Source organism: Camponotus vicinus, unplaced genomic scaffold (genome assembly GCF_025532165.1).
Source record: "Camponotus vicinus isolate PSW18456_S1 unplaced genomic scaffold, iyCamVici1.0 SCAF_5, whole genome shotgun sequence".
Lineage (NCBI taxonomy): Eukaryota > Metazoa > Arthropoda > Insecta > Hymenoptera > Formicidae > Camponotus > Camponotus vicinus.
In genome coordinates, this window is record NW_028141977.1 from 307,891 (window position 1) to 333,913 (window position 26,023).

Here is a 26,023-nt window from a genome sequence, read left to right on the forward strand (position 1 = left end):
TGGAGGAAAAAGGAAAAAAGGGGGGATAGAATTGAATCAAGAATTGAAGTGCTACTGATAATGAGCGTGCAAAAATCCTTGTAAACATTGATTTACGATTATTGCCGGAGTACATTCCTTTAATTAAGTGATTCCTCGCTTGGTCAAAAAAGGCGCGTGCGTCTTTAATATATTATTTATTACAATCGAATTACTAAATATGCGTTAACGTCGCATGACAAATTAAAGATTGCGCACAACGCTGTACATTTATTAATGCAAATAATGACGATAATAATAATTATTCGTAAGTAAATAAGTCTGCAATCGCGATACGCATATGTGTCACGATGACGCATTTTTATTTTTTTCACCAAAGTTATAAATACTGTCTGTTTAATGACAGAGTTTCGGATTATCGCATCGACTTTGCTTGACTTATACGCAGACTCGGAAACAGAGAGCGATTAAAATAACAATGCGCCAGATTGTATTCCGGTATTCGCGAGCACACGCGTGGGCCTTGAAGGAGAAGGCGAGAATAAACTTGGAGAAATCCAAGAGTTTCCGTTTATTCAGGCTAGAGAAGAGGGTCTTCTTGACGAAGAATACATAAAGTCCTCGAAAAGTTTCGGACTCGGTTTTATTGACATTACCTCGTAAATTTCCAACAGCCGCGGGCTACAATCGCGCAGAGTCGGTTGTAGACGTATTCAAAATGAAGGATTTATTTCGCGCCGATCATGTATTCATTATACGGTGTCTCGCGCTTAGAATTAGTAAGAATATTAAATTAAATGATAGTCGTATTTTCTGATACATATCATCGAAATAAAATTCCGTGAAATAAATGAATCTTTCCAAATACGAGTTTTATTCTCGCATTTGTTCCGCTATTTATAGCACGAAATATTCATTGCTTATTTATTGAAAACGTTGCATGTTTCACTGGATATTAGCAATGTAACGAGATTAGTGAAATCCGATTTGAATTAGTTTCGCTTTTACTTTCATTCGCTTCGTTAAAATAATTTATGAATTTTATTTATAAGTTGAAGGTAAAACCAGTGTTTTGCAAAACAAGAAAAATTTAGTCTACTATTTCATGCGAATATTTAAAAAATATAAAAAATACTTCTTATAATTTTTTTGTAAGAATTCGCATAATAAAACATGTAACGAGCTTACTATCTCTTGCATACATGTTTTTTTATTATTGCTGGAGTAGAGATATAATTCATTAAAAAATAAGAAGGAATTCATTAAAAGGCAAATTTGTATATTTAAATTCGTTGCTAGAAAATTTTTTCAGCTAGATTTCATTTCATATATCTAAAAGTTAAAGTGTATACATAAAATTCTATTGAAAAATGCATTATGTATAAGGAACGTTATTCGTGCGCAAGAAATGTATCTTACTTCTACGAAGCATTGCTTGAAAAAAACGCCATTCTGCGCTGTTCATTAATAGATAGATGTCTAATGCATCCCATCTTTCGGCGCGCACGTGTTCAACACGTTGTTTACACGGGAATGCCGAGGCGTTCGATAATTTACGAGAACGCGTTATGCAAATCGAGTCGGCATCTCGAGAGTACGCACACATACGTACGTGATGTGCGAGAGTTAAACAATATTCGTTGCTCTTGTGTTATATCCGCGCACTATCATTCGTAAAAAAGAGATGGACGACGTGAAAAAAAGAGAAAGAGAGAGAGAGAGAGAGAGATGAATCGCGTGAATCATTTCGGGGGGAAAATAGAGCGAGAGAGAAAGAGAGAGGCAGTCTCTCGAAGAGAAAGTCTCGTAAGAAGAATTGTTTCGATATCAGCAATAGCTATACAGCAGTATCGAGATATCATTAACCTCTGCTCTCGTCCTCGTCTCCCTCACGCACGACGTACGCTAAAAGCGAATTTGCATATATTTCGTTCGATGATAATCGTCATGAATCGATCATCCAAGACTGCCGATTCATCACTTAGAAACATTTTATTTAATATAAATAATTTGTTTTACTCTCTATACGTTTTCGTTTTTTTTTTTAGAGGAGGCACGATTAATATATTTCGCGAAATATATGAAAATGTAATGTATTATTTCGCTTTTTCTCATTTTTCAAAATGTTTAAATTATTTAAATTCGTTTTAACCTTCTCCTTTTTTCTGTATCGGCGTACGACTTACGTGTCTCACGCTCGTGTTTCATCGAGCATTACCTGAAGAGCTAAGATACTGGAAATGGATACGTAGAAATCGGCAAGAGATCGACGAGTTGATGAGACCCAAGCTCGTGGCGAGATCATGTTTCGCGAGAGAACGATGTCTGTAATCGATCACGTTTCGCGCATTTCGCTAGAGTTAAAACTGATTGTGAGTAAATGTATATGTTAGTGAAACCGTATGTCGAACGAGACACGATTTGAACTTTACAATTGACTTTTTCAAAAGACGAGGAACGGTCTTAAGTTGTCGCTTGATTTCACATTAATTTTTCGCGAGAAAAATGCTAGGTGAATTATACCGTCAAAAATAAAAATGTTGTCAAATTAAATTTTATAAAACCGAAAATATAATAAATAACCAAAGGAGGAAACATTAATTTTTTATTTCTACTAAAAGCATCTTCGTTTTGACAAATATTTAGTTTAGCCATACGCGATAAATTCTCGGATAGTTTTCGAAAAGACAGGATGGCGTGAATTATCGCGATCGGAAAGTATTACAAGATCGTTAGGGAGAGAACGTGGAGGAGGAGCGAGGAAAATACTGCGAGTCTCGGGGCGAAGAGAAGACGGCAATTCAATAATTGATCACGTTCGGCGCATTCGCCACGTCGGGGGAAGAAGTTGGGTAAACGTTTAACACACACACACACACATGCGCGATCCTTGCACACACGGTTAGACATTGCAATCTCGCGACATCCCGGGTATTGGGGCGTTTTTCGAGCCTCGCGGTGCAGCTCGACACAATACCAAAGAAAGAGAAGGGGGAGGAGAGAGAGAGAGGGAAAATGACTACACGTAATGGCGATAATTATCCGAGTTTATTGCCTAATGAAGGCGGAGAATGGATCCGGCTAATAGCTACTTTGCATCCCGATACGGAAGACGCGCGATGCACGAGGATAGAGGGACCTTACAGTTAATTAACGACTTTGGATACACGCATGGATGCGCTAAGCATGGCGACAAAAAGTTAATCGAATATCCCGTATGTGTGACGGCACCGTCACGAAATTGATCAGCGTATCTGTTGGAGAGAGGTCAGTTCTCTTGTCTAAAGTGTTCGGATGAGTGCGCGGCTTGTGCCTTATGAAAGGCGTTTCGATTAAATTTGATAGGTGCACCTGTGTGAATAACCTTGTGAACGATTACAAATAATACATTTATTTTTGTAATTACGTGTGAATTGTTAAAAAAATATATATATTTCTTATATAAATGAAAGACAAATCAAGTAATATAAGAATATATATATTTGTTAACATGACTATATTTCAATCATTACAATTATGAAGATTATTTATTAAAGTTAAAGCTTACATATATGCATTCTAAATTTTAAATGATTCTTCCTTAAAAATAAAAATGAAAATTTAGCCTCACACATAATATTTACACATTTGAGAAAAAGAATTATATAATAAATATATCTCTCATCTCTTTATCATAAGTGAAGTTAAATATAACAATTTTCTAGCTTGTTACAATCATGTGAAGTGTGTAATCTCATATCTAAACAGGGCATAACACAATGTTTATCTTTTAAACAGAATTATAGTATGTTTAATATACATTTAGCATGCTTCTCTGTCAGCACGAGCTGCATTCAGTGTTTACCCTTTGATCATAAATCAAAAGGTTCGTGAAATTACCACTTGTATTTGTGAAGAACAACATTTGTAATTTTTCACAGTGATAAGAAGGAAATTTATCGTATTTAGTCATTTGTGAACAATTATCAATATATCAGTATTATCAGTATTTACAATTATAATTATAATTTATCGCTCTTATCGATATTACAATTATTAACATTTCCAAAATATGCTTGAAAAGAAAAACTATTTGAAAGAAAAACATTTGCATCTCTAATTAAATAGATATTACACGCATTTATCTATATACACAGTTATCTATCTGATAATAAAATATAATAGATCTGATAATAAAATATAATACATAATAAAATATGAGAGAAACATGTACATAACCGGGAAAAAATAATTGAAAAATGTCCAAGCTACGGCAGCCAGGAAAACTCCAGGAATATCTTCCTGAAATCTCTGAATAACGTAGCACACAACCTTTTCAATTTTGCGAACTATGTAGCTGTCTTTGTCGTCGCCTCCCTTTTTAATCGCTCTTTGCATCTTTCCGCGCCACCGCGCGCTTTATATTTTTAATGCTCGAAGACTCCCACGTCCGTTTGTGCCCTTCTATTTCGCCCAGCATGGAATAGAACATCTCATCGTGATTTATCCGCCAACTCTTTATGATCCGTCCATTCTCGGGCGGACGCTTTTCGTGGACCTTTTAGACATAAATTTGTGTTATGATCACCTATAAAATTGCCAGGTCACCGAACCCTTTCATTTAATTTCGTTCCCTTTTTTTAATTTATTGCCGTTCTTCTATCATATTTTTTCACGTGATCATTTCGCTTAATCACTTTCTCTCTCCTATCGCAAGCTTGTGTGCCACAGAATGTGCGAAATGGCTTAAACAGATGCGATTCGTGAGAGTCGTCTCTGCAAAGTCAAGCGTGATGCGTGTCGGAGTGATATTGAAACTCCGGTATATCTCGCACAGGTCTCGTGCTGCATTTGCATATCGATTTAGGTGAACGTACTAGTGGATGCTTATCACGTAGACGCGCTAAATCACGTGCTACGTATGTCTGTAGCGTTTTTATTATGAAAAAAAAACTCGTCTTGAGATAAGGATCATCTGTTGCTTCCAAAATATCGATAACTTCAATTGAAAGATTTTGTTAAGTTGTTTTGCTTTTTTGCTACCAGCCGATAACGCCCTATCGGCCTTATTTCGAACGCCAATCACATTTGTACGCGTGATGATTATTTGATTAGAAATGCTTGCAAGATTGCGTCATGGAGAGTCTAGAAAGTCAGTTTTTGTTCTTGAGTTGGCTTGCTTTAATAATTATTTTTTCCTACACGTCGAAACAATAGCGCAAAATTGCGAAAATTTTTTAAACATTTTCTTCCATTGTGTATTCGCGTTTTAATAATCATCGTCGATGCATATGTTGTACATTTGAAATAAAATACATATTAAGATACTATTTTAGTAAATTAATTTTCTCATTAATAATGTCGTTGTAGACTCTCCTCCAAATACATATTAATTCATTGAGAGGGGCTCGGTCTGTTTGTTGTTATTCGAAATATCCCGGGATATTTCGCGGACAGATAACGGGTGTCGCGTTCACACGTACACGCCTCCTACACAGATTCGCGCGTAAACTGGTTTTTCGGTTTTCTCCGCGGGGGAGAGATTGCGCGGCCCAGGTCGTCCGGCGCACAAAATGTCAATTGTTGCGTATGCCTCCCGGAATGCTGACACAGTCACGGAAAAAATACACAGTAACGGATTCGGCAGAAAAAAAACGCATACACATCGGATTTACGCCCGGTCGATTCACGCGTCGCGTTATGATATTGCAATTTGTTTTGTCTCACCGTGTGATTTAACGCGTTATACACATACACGCGAGAGCTCGAGAAAGCTGCGTTGAAGAAATTATTGGCGCTATAAAGCAATGCGACACCGCGACAGGTCCGCGATTGTAACCCTGTGGGTGACACCCAGTCACACCGAGCGAAATTTATTACCTATAAATTATCATAGCGCCGCTCCTTAATTGTTGCACCGGTATAATGGGACGCCGACGCAATTTCCTCTTGTTAATTAGCGGACTCCTTGAATACCATCACCGTGACTAATGACTGATTATCACATGATATGTTTCATTGATTTTACTTGATAGCTGTCGCCTCGTATGCTGCCGTCTATTAGATAAATGGATTTTTTTAAATATGCTTGCATTAATGAATCTGTTTAAAAGAGTAATTAATTAGTTCGTGTGAGACATTTTTTATTTCATCAGTTAGTTTCATCTTTAACTTTTTATTGATGATATACATTATGTAAATAAAACTTTTTTTTTTAATTATTTTAAAGTTGTTTAGAAAACAATTAGTGTAGCAAAGATAAATGCCATGATTTATTTATATCGCATTAGTGACCATTATAAGTAGATTTTTATCACAAGTTTAATTATCTGCATTTTTATGCTACTTGTTTGATATATCTATGCTATTTATATAATTAAGACTAGACAAGAGAGAGAAAAAACAAAAAGTTAATGGGCAAAGTTAATCCCCTACCTCTTTTTTTAAATTGTGAAATTTTTAAAATTAATAGTACTATAAATTTTATCGCTAAAACGTTGAATTTTTCATGAAAAGACTGTCAAATGTTTCGTGCGATTTAAATCGGAATAAACGAGGGATCGGATTCTTGGATTGCGTGCAACTGCAACAGCGGAACAGCAATCGCTAATTGGCAAGCAAATTGCAACGTATTTAATACGCAAACGTCAAGATTATCACGCATCTCTCACGCATCCATACGCTTCATAGAAGTCGTGTACGTTTAACTCCGTATTATGATGTAGTGTATCAGGTCACCTTCGTCCCACACTCTGCATTGTCGCAAAAAGACAACACGTACACCGGTGTAATGCGTCGTAGAATAATAATAATAATTTATGGAATCAAAAATGGAATCTTTTCTAGTAGTTTTAAAACAATAACTAATTGGCGCCGGGGTAATAATTAGCTCTAGATGTATTTTTTGTCACGCGGTAATTTGATTCCTTTGATTATTTTTGTAATGAGAGAAAATTAATTTCAACTTGTAATCAAGAATGTAGATTAAAGTTGTAAGCAGCATAAATTGCTTCCTGAATAACATTGATAACTGAAAGATTGTGAAAATAATTGAGGACAGTATTTTCGCCATTGTCGTCGTTTTCTATGTCGTCCATCATCAAACTCAATGTCTCTGTCATCTTAGCGACTATTGTTCTTGCCTCGCCCTTTGTTTGCCAGCACAATGTTGAGATTCTCTTTCCCGAGCAACGAGCCGGATACGTTAACGGTTTACTTTGTAATCTAAACATTGAACAAATTAGCGTATAACAGCGAAAATCGCTTCTGTCAAACTTGCACGAATTCCGTTCTATATATTTCTTTTTTCATTTAGTTTCCTTTGCGTATCTTTCATAATTAAATCACTAACAAAAAATGTATGATAATATCGTTATTTTATATTACATTATATTTATATATAGTATATATATTTTTTTCATTGGTTATAATTATTTAATAAAAGCTATAATTTTAAAATAATTAGGATTTTTAAAATAAATACTATAATTATCTTATTAAGTTTTTCTTCAAAAATATTAATTTTGTGAGCGTCTTGTTTTAATTATCTCATTCGATAATGACAAGATAATTTATAGGAAAATCTAAAAAATCAGAAAATGTAAAAAAAGTATTTAGCTGTCGGCTAGAGCTGTCATAGAAAAATATAAAGATAGATTTCAAAAAATTTGAACAATTTAATAATAATTGGATATATTTATTAATATTTATATGAATTTTGTCTTGTTTAAACATTTTTTTGGATTCGCTCATACTTTTCTGCATTAAATTTATGTTAATATTTTTTTTATTAAAATACAATCATTATTTCTCAATCTTTGCTATCAGCATCGTTTGCTCTAGAATTTTCATTTATCTATCCGATTTCGATGCCACGAATAAAATTCTTACATCTTATTACAAAATAAAATATAGAATAAAATTAGTGCATTAAGTTTATCCGAGAAAAAAACAAAAGGTGCTTTATTTAAGTGATCTTAACTGCCGCGTCTCTCTTAAATGGCATATCACGATGGACTCTTGTCGTGTGAAAGAGGAGACGCGAGAAATCCCGAGGGAAGAAGAGACGAGATCGCGCGGATAACGCGATTTTTCGTACTTTGTTTCAGCCGTGCTGTGTTATTCGCACAACTGCCTTTCGGACATCGTTACTTTCGTTCATTTCGTAATATCTTGCGCCAAGCGAGCCTGGTTATGTCCAGGATAACGATTTATCTTCCCTGGCGCGTACATCACGATACGTTACCCATCATACTTGCCGGAGTCGGAGACACGCGGATCTACTGTGTAATTCGTAGTTCCAAGTAGGGCTTCAACTCCGAGAAGGTTTATTACGATGATCCTGCTGCATGTAAGGATGGAGGTGGATGATTGTCTAAACGTAACACAAGGGGATTATAAGCACGTGCGCGATCTATTACACCCACGTCCGTTTCTATTGCTCTGTCGGGTACTTACGAGCCGGGTGGTTTTTCCCAACAGCATCTCGCATCGCTTTCTCTTCGCGTCGTTTTATCCGTTTGACATCGAGCTGTAAAGAGATCGCGCGATGGCCTCGCCCCGTCGTGGCATTATCTTGTCGAATTATTCATCTTACCTCCCTTTTCCTCGCTGAATATAAATTATCTCGCGTCTTAATGTTTCAGAGAACCTGCAACAATAATAAAATCTGCTTGAAGGGACATCAAGATTTCGCGACGATTATTTAAGCAAAGAAAGAGCTCGATTCGTAATTTTGTTTTGGTTGGCGTAGGTTGACATTAGGTATTTTTATTAGATAATTCAACTGAAATATAGACTGAGATTTTTATGAAACAACGATTTTAATTGAATGTATTTAATATCGCGTAATTAATTTGTTAATAATATTTATTGAAGGTGTATTAAATGTGCCTTCTCACTTTCGTAACTTCTCCGACGAACAAGTCGACTGTTGCCACCTTGGAATTTCGACATCGTTTCTCGAAATAGAATCGTCAGATAGTAACTCAATGTAAGAGATCCAATTTAATTTTCTATTTATAAGAATTAAATAAATGTAGGACATTAAATTATTGGATATTATATCCTTTTCGCTTCACATGGCAATTATATTTGTAATAGAGAAGAGAATTAATGTAGAAAACTAATTGATTCTTAGAAACATTTATATTTGTATTTGCCACAAATTCGTCTTAAAAGATTGTTTTTTATATTTATAAAATTCTATTATATTTTCCGTGATTTATGGCAAGAAATAATGCAAGTGAAATTAAAGTTCGTGATACGAAAGAGCGAAAATTTAAATTTCAAACATTTGTGTGCCTATGCTATGCTAGACACATCATATTTCATTCGTTCATTCAACAAAGATTTATTAAATTATAAAACTTTACGTTGATGCTACAAAGCCATAAGACCATCGAATATTTATAATTCATTAGAAATGTATATATTATCATTTATTAATAATTTATTAATATATATTATATTACTTCTACGGTGGATATAATTTAATATAGGTCTTTGTAATTAATATTCAGAAGTAATATTATAAATTTAACAGAATCAAATTCAACAGAACAAAATTGTTTGAGAAAACGCACATCAACTGTGTATATTATCATGCATTTATTTATGTAATAATCCCGTAATTTTATATCAGCAAGACCAAATAACGTCTGAAAAAGCCTTTAGTGATCGATTGTTTGATGCGATTTGGAATTGTTCCATTAATAATAATCTAGATCCATTTCAAGATCGATAACCTGATTGTGAGAATGTTTAGCAGTGCTTTGATCTAATTACCTATAAAGACAGTAATTATTCTATTGTTTTCGGTAATTATTGACGATAATTAGTAGATAATTAATAGTGAAACGTTCACCGAACTTTAGCCTTTTGCGCATAAGAATTAATCTCACAATATTCTATTTTTATAATTACAATATTATACATATTCGCAAGTTTGAATCCCATCTGTCACATTAACAAGATTTACCAAACTTGATATTCTCTCTTTTTATTTTCGAATAATGACATACTTTATAATTGTATTTTATATTATAATTAATGTTCGATAAAAATAATTTAATTTCTCTCTCTCTTTCTCTCGATATAAAAAGTTTGTATAAAAGTTTATCTTTAGAGAAATTGTGCAGAGTAAAAAATTAGTTTAAAACTAGCTAGGATCTGATTATGCATATAATATATACGCGCTCAGGATCTATTCTTACCGCAATATTAACGACATTGAGAAGTTGCGTGACACGTCGTGATTTATGCCCATTCTGTTTTTCTCGTTGCCCACTGATGTCTCACGATTGCGCATTATTTGCGTATGTACGATCCGGAGATACCGCGAATATGTAATATTCCGCGAATGCCGGTGATTTCCGAGTGCATACGGTTCTCATCGTGCGCATACGTACGCGTGCATGTGTCTCCTTTAACAAGCAGAATTTGTGGTCGGGCGGAACATATCCATTTACCGAAGGTTGGCATCCGCGATGACGAAGGTCAGCGACCTTGTGAGAACCGGCCATCTCCGGACTTATTTGCGAAACAACGATAATTTCTTGCTAATGAGTCGTTATAATTCGACCGTGACGGGCATCGCAATAATATTAGTAGCGTCTTAATTGTCTCATTTCTTCGTCCGAATCAAACTCGACTGTCAAGATCTTAGTGATAGACGTGACTTAAGCGCGTTTTGCACGAAGAAATCGAGGCTTGCGTTATCCACCTCCGTGTAATCGCGCCTTTATCGCGTGGTTCTCACGATGAAGTATTATTAACCGCCGCTTTCTGCCTAATGTTAGCGAAAGGATTAAGAAAACAAACGGCTTCCAGAGACAAAGCCAAGTTCGACACACGCGGAAGTCGTTTCGCGACATTCGCGAAGCGGAGGGAGCGATTTCAATCGCGGGATTCCTCGTCATTATCTCGCCCGCGATAATTACCGTGCTCTCACGAGCATTATCGACGATCTCGCCATGTGTGTCTGAGAAATGGTGTTTCGATTCGGCGCGTTGCCGGCTATAATAATCCTCGTTGCACACCTATCTCGGGTCTTCCAATTTGTCAAACCATACGCGAGTCATACCATAAACTCGTAACAGCTTCTCGGCACGTGAGAACGGAATACGTCAACGTGCAATGTGGCCTAATTCTCGTCAAGTTCTCGAGGAAATTTCGCGAACACGGCCGATCCGAATCGGGAACGCGGTCGTGAAGAATGACGTTGCATCCGACGACGAGAATAAATAATTCGTGGGGGGAGGAGCGATTTAAAACCTACGCGAGCTTTGCCTTCCAGGCACTTCCTTTCGACATATTTTTGGTCCCGGGGTTGCGCCACTTGTTTCTCGAATTAGACTCTCGGTTCTTTTTTGCTCTTTCCGTCGAATTCTACGATTCGCGCGCACAAAAACGACGAGACGCACGAAGAGTTTACGAATTCGAATTACTTGGATAAAAAATAGATAGGGGCAACTGTTCAAATAAGAATGAAATCAGCACATCGAAAGACCGATGTATGTTAGAGATTCTACAGAATGTTTTATGTCAGTGTTTTATATAATTTAACACATGATATATATGATATTGATTGCATGTTTGAATTTTTTGATTAGTAACTATTAATTAGTAACTATTAATAGAAGTAATTATTAATTTTTTTATTGATATACCAATGTATCATTTACGTTACATTATATTTATCGAACATTAACTTTTTTTAATTAATCTAAAGAAAAAGTAATATTTTTATTTCTTTTTATTATGGATTCGAAATAAATAATTTTTTTTTTTACGTAATACTTGAAATGAAATATCTTCTTTCAATGAAAACGATTAATTAGCATAACTATATATTTTTTCTTTTTTTTAATATGATAATTTAAAATGCTCACCCTCTCGAGTTTATTTCTGCCATGCTGCATACTTAATTTCCTTCGGCCGCATACCTGCATAAAGATACGCACGTTCTCGTTGTGACTGTAAACATAGACCATTTCGTCACGTACTGTTATCGCGTGGGTGTGTCTGCATAAAGTTGATGTGCCACGATGGCGCCTTTGACTTCATAAATAAGCGTTCCTTTTGTTCCCCTAGTCATCTAGATTTTCTTTGATTGAATTTGTCGATTCATCTTTTTTTTTCACATTCTTTGCTCTTACATGATATATATACTCGATACGTTAAAAATGCCGTTTAAAATCTCGGTTACATTTGCAAAAAAATTCAATTAAATATTGTATATTCAATGTCATGGTGAAAAGACATGGAATGATTGACAGATATTCTTATTTAATCGATTCTCTATTAGCTCTCATAATCTTTTTTTCAACCTTTCTGGACTTTTATTTTCCTTGATGCATAACTGTGCCAATATAAAATGAAATCTTTAATATCGGGCTGTATTAAATCTTGTCGGAAGAATTATTGAGTTCCGTTTTTTTTCAATGAAAAAAAAAGTAAATTGACCTACGGCACGGAATCACGTATTTCCAGTCTTTTTTTGATCTGTCTGCGTTTCAATATTGATAAATTGATTAATTTTTAAGATTGGAATGTGAAATACGAAAGAGAACGCCAATAATTGGGGAGCGCCGCGCATATTCCTTGATTAAAATTCTGTGAAATTTACGAGAATCGATTAATAGGATACTCGTCAGAATTGTTCGCACTCTGCGGTATAATTCTGATTTAAAAAAAAATACAGTTCCATCCTATTATAGAGCTGCTTGCATTTAATTTGGAATTTTGTTTGTTTTTTGTTTAATTTTGAAATAATCCGCTAAAAAGAGTCTCAAGAATTAATCTCGTAAAGGTGAGATCTCTGGAGAATTTGATTTAATAGATATTTTTTATTGTTTAGTTTCTTTAAATCGATTGAGATTTAGACTTCTTTAAATCGATGTATATATAAAATTAAAGTAACTTAAAGTTTTATCTATTATTTTTATTGTGATGCAGCAGAGGAGAGGAAAAGAGAGAGAGAGAGGGGGCATGAAAGGATAAACTCTCAGACCTGTTATCCGTTTTACAATGGGGATTTGAAGTTTTCGCGAGAGATTCGATCGCCGGAAATGAGAAAATCGGGCTTCTGCACGAGGGTGATAAGAGTAGCATACATACCATGGTTTCTTATTGCGGATTCGTTGCCTACGGCTAGATTTCGCGAGATAGATTAACGAAAGTTTCTCGCCGATAAGACTCTTCGTTTTTACAATTTACGCTTGTTTATATAAATATTTTGGTGAACCAACTTCTAACTTTTAGCTTGTTCAATTAAAATTAATATTATAATCCTCAATTGATATCTAAAACACACTCGTTTGTGTTTTCTATTTCATAGTTTCACGGGATACACGCACATAATTATGTGATTAAATTAAATAATTATATAACTTTATTAAAAATTTAAATCTCTCAATGTTATATAGATAGACAGAAAGTTTTAATTTTATTTATTTTATTGTAAAAATGAAAATATGATCATTTTATACTATATAAAGTATATTTTTTATTACTATATAAATTATGTTTATATTAAAACAAGGATTCAAAATTTGTATTCCAATATTATGATTGTCCAACTATGGCGTATTTTTCGTCGAAACTGACGAGTCGAAATTCCACATCAATTAATGGCATTGTACTGACCAATTGCTCACTCGTTGCTCGCTTCATTCGCGCTCAATTGCTCCTCTTTTTTGCACATTGCGGGTAATTCGTCAATTCATTCAATCCTCTCAATTTTTCTTTGTTCATCTCGCATTTCCTTTCTTGCGTAGATGTATATAAAAACTTTTCTGATAAAAGTGTACAGGATTAAGAAAGTTAATCCGTTAAATTATCTGATAAAATATGCAGTTTGTTGCGTTATTAAATTTTTTTATATTAATTTTTATATTAATAAGTGTTTTAGAATTACAAATTGTTACATTAAATTTTATTGAGATTTCAATAATGTTGATGTCATTTTTTAGTGACTTCTTAATCATAAAATTATTATATTGTGCATGTAAAATTTACACTCGATATATCGCTTTAAAGTTTCACTCTAGGAAACTTAATTTAATTTTTCTATTCTTTTTAAAATCCAAGAGAGTATAAGCAATATTTTCTTTGATCTGTTTTCTTTCATTCCCGCTTGCAACGGCATCTTCTCTTCATTTCCGTCTGCATCACCCTCTCTTTCTCTATATCTGTCTTTCTCTACCATCAGTGTACCTATTGTTCGCCGCTCAGGCAGTCCATTAAGGCCCTAGACAGCAATTTACAATTAAATGTTTCTCTAAATAAATGTAAAGAGGCCGGACTTCCTTTCTTTACTCTCGTATTTGAACCTTTTCGAGATGTGTAATTTTCTGAGCTTATTTTAGATTTAAACAAAAACTTGTAAATTTTAAATTTGTCATTCATAGAAAAGTAAGGAAAAATGAACAATCAATTTCGATTGACAAATAATGATTCGTACGACTCGTATAACGAGCTTCATTAAAATTTTGTTTATATTCGTTGAGTGGATCCTCAATTATTAAGTAATCGGATTTCGTATAATCAAAGTTTATCTTGTAATATTGAATAAATTATTATTGACCGACAAGTGCATTGTACCTGTATAAAAAGTTTAAATAAAACATTAATTATTTGATACTATTTTTCTACCGCAACATTACAAGTATAATGTGTGTTAAGAATATTATAGCTTCTGCAAATATGCATCTTATCAAACAATATCGCATTCTTCAGATCTCGCCGGTGGGATCGAGCGACGTGGTAACGTTTTTCGATACGTCGCGATGTAGATTCGCAAAGTTCTCTCGTCTCTTCCGTACGTTTCATACATCTCTGTCGTTTGTGGCGTATGACAGCACGGAATTTCATTTGACGGGATCGTATGGGAGGGATGTCGCGCACGTCAAAGAGATACCATCCTTGTTTCTATCTGCTTGGAAAGTGCCGCATGCCACGTGTCTCTGTACGCGCGACGCGAAATTTTTCGGCGAACATATCCGCAAGCTTGGAACGCGCGCTTGATGGAACGATATTGCATACGCAGATTTTTGGATGCCGAATTTTATGAAAAATCCGCATCAAAAAGCTACGTCAATTCAAATCGACTTGCCACATATCAGCCGAATGAGATTTATTGACTATATGACGCTTCCTCACCCCGCGTTTAACGTGAAATATGGCTGTCTGATTTTGATCTCGTGTCGACATTATATCTGTTTCCTTTGTACAAAAGAAACAAAAGAAACGATGCATTCGATCTACGTAGAATTGTTATTTTTATCACACAGGAGAAATATTGTGCGTTCTTCTCATTTGTTTTTTAGAATTTTTTTTCTTTAGAATTGTTTGGACTTGGAGTATTTCTCGAGCAAAATGTGTTTGAAAGATCAGATTTATATTTAAATAAAATATGTCTATAATATTCATATTTTTAAAACGTGGAAAGAATAAAAAAATTTAAGAACAAATATATTTCAAACATGTTTGAATGCGATCTTTACATTATTTCAAAGTACAGAATTAGGAATATTCTACTTTTAACAATATTAAATGTAATATTAAGTCGAAGCCATATCTATTATTTACTATTTTAACGGCATCTGCGAACGTGTGGGCGGGACGACTCGCATGACATTTTATTGTCAGATTGAGTGAAATATTAATGGTGCGTGCGATTGAGAAAATATTAACGGTGCGTGCAGAGAGAAATATATATTTCGCATTGCGTTCGCGTGTGTTATGTAACGCGACGATGCTTTTTCGATTACGAAGCGCGCGTGCAAATTTTTAATAGCTCGCGCGAGATGGAATTTATTATTCCGTTTCGATGCTCGTGCTCGCTACGCAAAGTATTTCACTATATTTCCGATATCGCTCACGGCGATTTATTCAGCGATATATTCAGCAACTCGCGCGCGGGCTGCTCGTTTAACAGCGCGAAATGTCGGTCGACGAATGATGCCTCTGTAATAGCTGTAAAAATGTCAACGGACACTGTGCTCATACCGATTCAATTATTTGTGCTCACATTGCGTAAACGTACTTTAGTGTAAATTATTTAATTAGGATTAATTTGAGCGTATCGACGTTTCATCCCATTCTCGATAAACTATATCGAGGTACTGAATAATGCCGAGCTTTTACCAAGATAATAGAACGAGGCAAATAATGACGCATTATAATCGAAAAATTTCAATTTTTAATTATACAATTTTTATAATGTCGATAGATCATCTCAGTCAATAAAATTTAGAATATTTTGTACATAATTTTTTTTTAAATATTTATTTATTTCAAAAATTTCTAATACATTTCTACATCAAAATTATAGACTTTTAATTGACTTGATATTTGTATCATAAATCACGGAATCAAACAAATAATAAAATATCTGTTTATTCATGATATATCGTTTTGTTTTCTTATTCGTGTAATGAATTAAAAATTTATCGCGATAGATTTTATCAGTGAAATTTTGTATCAAAAAATCAAACAGATGCGAATTATTTGTTTGCGGTATAAGCGGGCGTAATCTGAAATATATTGTATTTGCAATGTAATTTTTAACGTGTGCTTGTGCTGACGTATGCGGCTTTTTCCGGCGAGAGAGGAACGTCGAATTATTTCCACTCACGTGGGCGAGTGTACACTGTGTCTTTTGTGTATGTACGTATATACGTGCGCACAGAAAAAAAAAATAGTACTCAATGCTCGCTCAATATAACGAGCCCATTTCATAACTTGAAAAGCGCGTCGGCCATATAAAATAATTCGGCGACTCGTGACGCGTAAATTTTTGCACCGCGAGATGAGAATGTTCGGAATGCGTGAAATGCTTTGCGATTTTTCACGATTGCGGAGAGGAGGAGGGAGAGGGGGTGGCCCACGTACATACACGTCTGTCGTCTGTGTAAAATATAAAACAGGGGGAAGAAAAATAACACAGGAATCTGTGCTGCGACACTGACGTAGCGTGCCGCTCAGCTGTCGGTGCGTATCAATGCGTGCAAAATATTCACGCCAACGCACGCAATACTCTAAACGATTCTCTCTCTCTCTCTCTCCTTCTTCTCCTAAATTTCGAGCGGTACTATCTACCGGCGCCGGGCGGCTTTTAACGGTTTGTAAACGCACGCACATACGCGAATGCGGTGGTGCGTGTCACCTATGCGTGATGCGTGTCACGCACGTCGAGCACGCTTCCGGCACTTTGTGTCTGCAGTTGCACCTACGTATCTGTCTGCGACCGTCATCCGGTGTGCGCTTACAGTTAAACCATAAGGCGTGCACTACGTGCTTTTGTCTACTGGAAAAATAATAAATGTCATTCTATCAAATCATTAGTGCTAGCGAAATACTTGAAAGCTATTCTGTTTTCTTCTTTATAATCACAGGGATTTGCGGACCAAGCTTGTGCTGCAATCATATTGCTGTCACGAGAATAGTGTTTTATAGAGATATCTCGAACAGTTCTGTGGATACTTTCACATGAGCCGATATTAGAAAATAATTTCTCGGGAACTTGCTAAATTTTTGTTGATAATTTTTAAAACATGGAATAGAAATTAAAACTTTAAACAAATTGCAATGGATTGGGTCAAAATTTCGATAAAATCATGTTATATTCAAAGAAAATATAGATATTAAATCTTTAATTATATTTGTATCTATATGTTATAATATTTATTATTAGATACATGCAGAATTTTAAAAAAATTAAAAATTTTTCCATCTTTTTTCACTTTCTCGAATAATTTTAAAATTATTTTGTTTACATTTTTACATTTGTATATTTTACATTTTTATATATATTTATTTCTGGTAATCGCTGAAAACATTGATCTCCGACTACTTTCTATGCGCACATAAACAACTTCGTCTCGGTACAGCGCTTCCACCTGGTAACCAGAAATCCGTGTTAACGAGTTTTTGATACGTGTACGCACGGCAAAAGTCTCAAATCAGATTTGAAAATTGTCACAAAAGGCGAAATAATGGGTTAAAATAAAAATGGCAATGAAAGTGCGATTATCACAATTTTCAATAAATTAATTTTTTTTATATAATACATGAGATTAATATATGAGAATATAGATAATATTTATATTTTACATTATTTGCCAATATATTTTGCGATATGGGTGATATTTATTGTGTCTACGATATTAAGAAATTCTATAAAATATTAAGAAAACGATTAAAAATAATTAAAAATAGTACCTCTGCAGCGATAAAATATAATTGTCTTTTTTATCATTAATATAAAAATTACCTTGATTTTTGTAGATATTATTATAGAATTTATAGAGCTTATATATTGTAAATTAAGCTTTACTTTTTAGAATGTTTTTTCAGATAAGATAAAACTAATATTTATATTAGTTCTCAATGAAAATTCAAAGAGAACATGTCGATTTTTATAAAAATTACACACAAATAAGAAAAATAAGCGGCGGAAAAAACATATTTTGCGGATACCGTTTGATCCTCCCTGTTAATAAGAGATTGCTGTTTCTGTGGCGATTCAACCCTGACCTGAACACAGGCAGCCACTGGTGTTATTGCAGGCGCGTATGTTACTCATTATAGGCGGTATAAAACACGTGGCTTTGAAGGTTCGATTCAAAAACATGATTATTGCCATCCCGGTAATATACCATAACTATGCATTGATTGCGTTCCTGGCTGCCAGTCTCGTAAAAATCAAAAGATGTACGCTATCGTTGATAATATCGAATCGTGCGAATAAATTTAATATATCACTCATCCAAATATATAATTAGACATATATGAGTCTCTGGAGAAAATTGTCAAGTTTTTCATTTCAAATACGCAAACATTTTTAAGTTTCTTTTATCATTTGAAAAATAATCAGCAAAGTAATTCTGTGTTGCTAAAGAGAAGGAGAGAGATATGTTAAACATATAAATTTTTAGGGGCGAAAACTGCAAGAGAGCGTAAATAAAGGCTAAATAATTCTAAACACGTCAACGTGCGACGTATGTATTTCCTCGTGAAAACGGCACTGTTTGTTGTAGCTGCGCGGTCATGTTGTCGACGTCGAGCTGCGTTCAGAAGCCGGCAATAACCGGGGATGCACGCACAAACATCCCCTTGGGATACCGCAGTCGGTTGTAACATTCCGCCGACTTCTCGTTTATCGCTCGTCAGGACCGAAAACGAGCAATGTCCGCGCGCGCACGCCCCAAGTACAATTCTGCGGGGGGTTGCTATCGCGCCGGGGAACACGTTTCGCTACACGTACGCCAAGGGAGGGGAGGGCAAGGGGGAGTAAAGGTGGATGGACGCAGCGGCGGTCGCGTGGGATCTTTGCCGTTATGTACCGCGAACGAAAACGTGGGTGTCGCATGCGTGGGCGTCGCGTCACGGAGATAATTATTTCCACGGTAATGTCACACGGGAACGTGACTATTGCGGAGCGTATAGTACGATTAGGGGGTGATAGAAAATCGGGACGTGGAAGGGTTGCGCCCGATGCGGCATGTGTCCATTTGTCACGGTTAACATTCGTCCCGTTCGTCCATTAGTCGAGGGTTGAGAGCATCGTTGTAACGGTAGGTTCATTTGGAGGAATTCGCTAGATAAATCACTTCTCTTATCGCGCCGGGGGAGATAACGCTCTCTCGAACCCTTCGCGAAAAATTAAACGCGTTATGAAACGAACGATCCATCCCTGCGTGGCTTAACGATGATTGCCAGTGATGGATTACTCGGCTCGCGTTTTTCCTTTCGCGATGCCTCTTCTCCGTGGAACGATCAATTCCAAGTAATAAATCGCGAGGTGTACTTATTTCGCAATTTTTGTCCGAGACATTCGCGCGGAGAGATAAACCGAGGAAGACAGTTTAATAAAAAAAAATTATATCCCGGTGATGTGAATTTTTTAAGAAGGTATACATGTAACGCGTACGTAGCGGCGCGTTATCACGTCACATTCATTGTACTCACGTAAACGAAAAGTACAGGCCACGCGTGCGTCACGCCACGGTAGCTTTCTGAATGTAAATTCATATCGGCTTATTTATTACAGTCGTTTTTATCTCGTTATGAAATACCTCAAGTTGCTTTTAGCGACCCAATCGTTAATAAAAATTATCGTATAAATGTATTACGCGACATGTAAGAAAATATAAATCTTGATATCAAATCACGAATATGTCAACGAGTACTTTTATTATTCAAATTGAGATGATCTTTCTTTGAGAAATTAAATTTACACTTTTAGAATTGTACTAATTTTCACTTTACTCGGTATTAGAGATAATACAATAATTAAAATTTGAATTCATTGAGATTTTCAATGCGATAAAGAATCTTTAATTTTTAGAATTCAACGATGTTATGGTTTAAAAGAAATCGATTAGCAAATCTCGTTCAGTAAAATATTCAAAGTCGTTGATATCTAGATTAACTTGGTCAATCTGGAAAGTCAGGTGTGTATCGCACTTTTGAGCGCGGCGTTCGTATGATAAAGTGAAGGTACCTTGCGGGGACAGTATGCAGGAATATATATTTATATAATCCACGCAAGTGCACGTGTTGACGACTTTTTCGCTCGCATGCCAACACGAATAATTTTTTTCTTTCTCAATTGGCAAGCCTAAATATCCGGTCTCGTGGAGTCCTAAATGACAGTGATATCGAAACATTGGCATATGTTGACCACGCGATAATACCATGATAATACTTCTTTCACAACAGTGTTGCAAATAGTGTCATATTGACAAAAAAAAAGAAAAATTGTTTTCTACATAAACAATAAATAAATGATTTTATTATTTTAATTGTTATGATAATTCTCTTTAATAGATTGACAAGAACTGAAAAAAATGAACTACATATATCTATTAATAATTATCTCTATTAACATTCATATATATCCACTCTTTCTAATGATATGTTAATTAATTTCAAAAAAAGATATACATTTAGAAAATAATAATTTAAAAATTAATTATATATACACACAGACTCTTAAAGTAAAATTTATTGCAATCAAACAAGCGTTAGTAAATGATGTTCGTACATCCGCAATTTTGTGTCATTGAGCCATCATTATTGCGAAATAAGCGGTTTTCTTGAAACGTTATTTAAGCTTAAAATACTATCTTCGAATGGAAGTTTTCAGGTAATGTCTTGAATTCATATTCCAGAAGACAATTTAACAAATATTCATTATCGAATCAAAAAGAGAGAGATTATGTTTATTTTTTTATTTAAAAATATCATATTATTAGTAAAAAAAAAAGAGTTATAATTCTTCCTAAATTATTAAATTTCCAGGAAATATTTCAAAAGCTTTATTTTTAAGAAAAGAAAAAGAGGGAAGCGTAATAAACAAGGATTTTCTATTTTATTAGAAATTTTAAGATATATACGTGCTTCCAAAAGCTGATATAAATTTAGATCAATATAATATTAAAAAAATTAAATATATGTGTGCGTATATATAAGAAAAGTTTTCTAAAGAAATTTCTGAAAGAAAGAGAGTTTGTTCCACCTTATTGTTCGAAATCTTCAAAGAAAAAACATAAATCTTTTAAATTTGCATTCGTTGCGTACTCGCTCGTGTACACGCTGGTGCATAATTCACGTTCTCGCATGACTGGGGAATACGGTACATTACATACGGGACTGGTAAATTGCAAGTGGACTGCAGTTGCGGTTGCTGTACTTGCACTTTGGGAATCCAGGGGGGTCATTTGATCGTCGAGTTAGTTCTCTCTACCTTGGGGTGTCTGCGACATTTCCGACGCGTCCATGCTCCATGTGCCGTCCCACGCTTATCGCTAACGAATTTCACAGCTGCATCCAATGAAACCAGTTTTCGTGTCGCCAAGAGAAGCGCTTATCATTTGCCTTTAATCCGCTTACATTTCGCGCTGATGCGCGGTCGCCCTATCTTCAGAATGTCGCTTCTCCCCTTTGATACGATTGATTACGTAACAGCAATATTATGACATTTTATTGCAATTTTTAGGTCTTTTATTTAAATCTTTTCTTCTATTTTTACGTAATACAAATTTTATTAGGGCAATATTCTTGCATAATAAAAATTGTAGTTTTTTGAGCATATCTATAAATTTTGTAAACATTGTCTTTAGTACTGACAATAAATAAATTTGAAATATTTTGACGAATAATATTTTTTTAAATTGATATTAAAAAATTGACAATTCAAAATAAATTATTTATCGATTTTTAAGTCTTTATTTTGAATCTTTTTTAATATACGATTATAAATCGTGATCTCGTTTTTAGATTCTGCCAACATTATGACAAATATCTTTAATCTATCTGACAAACCGATTTGTCTAATGAAATCTTATATATTATAGTTACCGTTTAAATTTAATAAGCAGACATAATGTTATCTTACTGATGACTGTCTCTATTATGTGGTATAGTTCAAATTGTATTACATTCCATTCGATAAATTCATAACTGGCTTGTACGCAGGGACACAAACTAGTTACCCGTACAAAGCGAAGCTTCCCGCCTACGCGATGACCTCTACACGACCCCCGATACGATCGCGCAACCCCCGGATTTTCGAGGGATGATAGCGGATGATTATTAATCTCGTGTCGTTCGTATTGCGATAACACGCAGCCTCCGAGAAGATCGAAATCGCACACGTAGATCATGTCTGTTATCGATCGCGCCGGATGCCAGTCGAAATATAGATTATCATAAATCGCACGGGATACATATGAGTCGATGCATCGGAATAATACAAAAGATATGGAGTTTCCCTACCGATTGATAAAAACCCTTGCTTTTGCATCTGTGATATTTTTGATAGTGCTAGAATAAATTAAATGTCCAACTTTATAGGAAATATATTTTATACGATAAATTTTGGAAATTATGTATTTAGTTTGTGATATATTTATTTTTATATATTTTTTTATATTATAATGTTAGTATTTCTTTAAGGATAACTAATATTTAAATTAGTATTTGTACGTGATTATCTAGAATTTTTTTTCTTCCCGATTTGAAACGTTATTTTCGATATTCTTTCGATAATTTTATTTATATTTTATAGATATAATATATTTAATAAAGTAAAAATAAATGGTTAACGTGTTAACAATAGAGGCTAGGACTGTCTTTACAATACTTTTTTTAACACTTACAAGTCTGCGTAAAATTATATATAGCTTTATGTCCTTGATTAGAAATATATGCAGTTCAATAAAGTTATAAATAGACCGCGCGAGATATCGGAAGTGCAAAAAGTGAATCGAATGACACATACATATGCATACACAACTCGTATACACAAGTTCACAGATTGCAATTGCATACATATTTCAATGGAAAATCGCGAATTAGCGGATCCAAACATTTTTCCTCCGGAAATCGAGGGAGCAATTGCAACGTGAATTCGACCATCGCACGAAAACATTGAATTGATTCTGCGTTGCAATATCTACCAACCGACTGCGCCGATTTTTTTTTCATCGCCTGATGCGCTCTTAATCACATGACGTGCGCATCATATCAATAAGTACGATATTAACAGAGCGCCGTCGCCGCCCATCTATAAAATCTCTCTTTGATCAACGTGGAAATACGGAAAGCGGGGAAAATTGGATGCGCACGATAGGAAAATAGAAAGGAGCGCTCGTGGAATGCGCGATGCCCGGCATACCGGTTGCTGCTGAAGTGAGAGTAAAGTCTCGATGGGGATCCGCGTCTGGCCTCTTGACGAGCGGATTTTCAAGGAGCGCACTGTCGGCATATGCACGCGCATATGCACGTAATGGAGCTTACGTTACGAAGCCTTTGCGCATGTAATGCGCTCCCCTGCGCTCGGGAAATGCCAGACGAAGTAGGTACCGAGAGCGCGTGGTCGAGAGATAAGAGCGCGAGCCTTGAGACGCGGTGCGTGCGCATACGTTGTACATGTTTATGCATTATGGATGTCTGCTTTAATATCGATATCTTGGAACGAGAGCGACCGTCGTTTTAGGAGCTTAAAAAGACGAGTATTACACGTTTCTCATGTAATATCTGCCTTTTTTATATGCGTGCATATATACATAAACATATATATATATATATACATTTTTTTTTTACCTGTGTATGCGACAAAGCAAGATACATGGATATATATGTATATTAGAACTTTTCAAGATGTGGACAACTGATTAATCCAAAGAGATATTATTTATTTTTCATTAATTAATATTATTATTAATTTGTTGTTATTAATTAATAAATTCTACTTAACAAACTCTTATTAAATAACTATAATAATAATAAAAATATATTAATATTATTATTATTAATTTATAGCAACTAATCCAAAGAGATATTATTTATTTTTCATTAATTAATATTATTATTAAATTGTTGTTATTAATTAATAAACTCTATTTAACAAACTCTTATTATTAAATAACTATAATAATAATAAAAATATATTAATATTATTATTATTAATTTATTATTATTAATATTCTTATTAATAAACCGTATATTTAAATAGGAAATTTATCGAATACACGTCATTACTCAGGAAATCAATTCTGATCGCTTATTTTATTTGCCTGTTTATTATTCAAGACGCGAGAATCGACATCTTCGGGGAAATTAATACTGGCGTTTTTCCTCTGCAGATTCTATGAAAGTTAGGAACCTATATATTTGCGAGGATGTTTTATTAACATTAGCGAGAGGCGTCCGGTCGAGAATAATGTGTGAATCATAACGAGGTATATACACGTGGAATTCGAGGCACGGAAATTATCATTCCAAGTATTACGAAAGACCTGTGTCACGCGACAAAAATAGACTCGCTGGAGGAGAGAAAGGTAGCCGCTATAAATCAACGATGCAGCTTAAATCGATAGATGGTTGAATAATCCAGCAACACACGTGTTAATGAGCGTACGAGTGACTAATTGTGTACGAAAGGTTCTCGGAAATAGTCGTAAAATGCTTTAGCGATTAAAATCATACATTCGAATCATTAAATAATTAATCACCATTGAAAAATAATACGATAAATTGATCTTAAAAGAAAATTAACATATTATGAAAATATAATGAAACAATTTAATGAGATTAAATCCACTGTAATTAATTTAATTTTATAGGCATAGGTATAGAAGTTTATTGCAAAATAGGATCGTGTGTACCATCATTACATTTCTAAATATAATAAGATTGAAATATCAACACTTTGATAGACTCTCGTTATCATCGATTAATTTTACTACACGTTCTAATGTGGCACACATGTTTTGTATTCAGATTACGAGGTAGATCGCTTCACCTAGCCACGCGAAAAAGTAGTTCGCACAGCCTTGGGACGACCTGAGCCTCTTCAAAAATTGGTTCGCTTAATTGAGCATAGCTAAGCGTTACCAAAGCTCTATATTTTCCTTACTCATTAGTTTAAGGCACGAGATTCCGCGCCTCGCAGTCATTTACTTATACGCTACCGAATGGATTTCTTCTTACGAGATAGTACTAAACCGGTTTGCCATCTATCGAGCACAATGGGTACTACAATGTAGATCCGTCAAGTTTGATCTGAAAGCATTATAAGTCGTATTAAAATTATTAGCGAAAAATTAATTACAATGATTATGGATAGATGCAATACATGATGCTCTTTCTCGTCATGTGCCACAATCAATTAGTAGATTTTGTCATTAATTTTTCTACTTGCATAGTTTATATTTGCGCCATTATTCCATCATATCATTAGTTAATTACAAGAATAAATCAAGCAAGCAATTAAAATTGCGATGACAATAAAGGCAAGGCAATCTTTCTTTTCCCCGGGAAGAGAAAAATGTTTGTAAAAGAACTCCGCGTCAGTGGCGTGTCTGAAAACATCGAAGCTGCTAAGCGTACTCTTATGCATTTATTATGCCGTAATGAACGTTCCGTAATGATATTAGGTTCATTATGCGCGACTCGTATTAAAATTGTGCGGCTGGCCGGATAAGTTCCGTTTGTGTGTGTTTGTATGTGTATGTTCCTGCGTATGTCTGTGTGAACATTTTAGCCAGTAACT

The 26,023-nt window shown here is 34.8% G+C and overlaps 1 protein-coding gene and 1 non-coding gene across 3 annotated transcripts in view; one reads left to right on the forward strand and one right to left on the reverse strand.

Annotated features, from left to right (window-relative positions):
* The window catches only part of Raskol (Ras GTPase-activating protein raskol), a 281,119-nt gene that overhangs the window by 8,002 nt on the left and 247,094 nt on the right, over nucleotides 1–26,023 (forward strand). The gene's annotated exons all lie outside the window — the stretch shown is intronic.
* Nucleotides 25,257–25,404, reverse strand: LOC145972601 (U12 minor spliceosomal RNA). The gene has a single exon (XR_014439236.1). It is a non-coding gene; the product is annotated as a U12 minor spliceosomal RNA (small nuclear RNA).